Source organism: Drosophila gunungcola, unplaced genomic scaffold (genome assembly GCF_025200985.1).
Source record: "Drosophila gunungcola strain Sukarami unplaced genomic scaffold, Dgunungcola_SK_2 000022F, whole genome shotgun sequence".
Classification (NCBI taxonomy): domain Eukaryota; kingdom Metazoa; phylum Arthropoda; class Insecta; order Diptera; family Drosophilidae; genus Drosophila; species Drosophila gunungcola.
In genome coordinates this window covers 181309-182869 of record NW_026453202.1, presented here as the reverse complement: position 1 = coordinate 182869, position 1561 = coordinate 181309, and the positions used below count along the sequence as shown (strand labels likewise).

The 1561-nt window shown below is 32.6% G+C and overlaps 1 long non-coding RNA gene across 1 annotated transcript; it reads left to right on the top strand.

The window, feature by feature from the left end:
* Positions 1–780: 780 nt before the first annotated feature.
* Positions 781–1221, top strand: LOC128263858 (uncharacterized). Its single transcript, XR_008268543.1, has 2 exons — positions 781–902; positions 956–1221. It is a non-coding gene; the product is annotated as an uncharacterized LOC128263858 (long non-coding RNA).
* Positions 1222–1561: the final 340 nt, after the last annotated feature.

Genomic DNA, 1561 nt, shown 5'->3' with positions numbered 1-1561 from the left:
GAACTCCAACCACCAAGGGGAAAATTTTGAACCAAATGTCCCCCGCTCATGCAAAAAGATTCGGTATTTGTTTAGGCCATAGATAAGAATAGAATAAGAATCTTGGAAACAATACTTGAAAAAAAAAAAAATTTAAATTCAGACCTCAATGTAGAAGGTGTTTCATTTATTTGGCATCCCTAACAAAAAAAGATATTTTAAAGACATAGTAAGGAAATTTTGATAAAGGCATAAAAATGGTCGAACAACAAATATTCAAGTTTAGGGAATTCATTATTTTTTACACTCATTTCGGTTAAATTCTTGCACAATCATCATTTATAACTGAATGCACAAATTGGAAATCCTGAAATTTCAATCATCTTGCTGCTTGCAAGAACCTGCTTACTATTATTTTAAGTGTGGTTTTTACTTTGATTTTTCTTTCAACGTTCCGAAGGTGGTCAGATTTAAGAGCTTTTTATGAGTCTATATTTAGAAAGCACCGAATGTGTTTCGAAAACGCACATATCAATATGTCTTATTAGTGAACACTATTAACCGAGGCTCTAATAAGACACATAATTTAGAGCGCTCCTAACTTTGCTTGCTGGGAGAGAGTTACAAAAACAAACACTAGGAGCACTGGCAAAGCAAGTACAATAGAATGAATTTACAATAACAGTGCACAGGGATTAGACAATTTAAAATAAAATTAAAAAAACTCTAATATTGAGTACAGATTTATAAGAAACCCTATTTCCAAACACAAATAATGTAGTTGAGCTAGCTTGGTTAAAAGAAAAACACAAGTACTTTCAGAAATTAATCAAAACTTGACAAAAACACAGAGAACAAAATAAACAGAACTGATCACAAGCGAGGCTAAATATATTGATTTATTCACCTTTCAATGATGCAAGGTATTTACTATCTTCGAACTTATCAAACTGAAATGACTATTTTTTTCGCGCAGCAAAGGCGTACATATATTTCTATGTCCGGCGTGGGTAGCAGACTTTCCCATTTGGCGGCAGAAGAGTAAAGTAATCTAAGGTGCAACTCGTTTGAAGTAAAGAGTAACCGCGAGTTCAGAACTCCAACCACCAAGGGGAAAATTTTGAACCAAATGTCCCCCGCTCATGCAAAAAGATTCGGTATTTGTTTAGGCCATAGATAAGAATAGAATAAGAATCTTGGAAACAATATTTGAAAAAAAAAAAATTTAAATTCAGACCTCAATGTAGAAGGTTGTTTCATTTATTTGGCATCCCTAACAAAAAAAGATATTTTAAAGACATAGTAAGGAAATTTTGATAAAGGCATAAAAATGGTCGAACAACAAATATTCAAGTTTAGGGAATTCATTATTTTTTACACTCATTTCGGCTAAATTCTTGCACAACCATCATTTATAACTGAATGCACAAATTGGAAATCCTGAAATTTCAATCATCTTGCTGCTTGCAAGAATTGCTTACCATTATTTTAAGTGTGGTTTTTACTTTGATTTTTCTTTCAACGTTCCGAAGGTGGTCAGATTTAAGAGCTTCTTATGAGTCTATATTTAGAAAGCACCGAA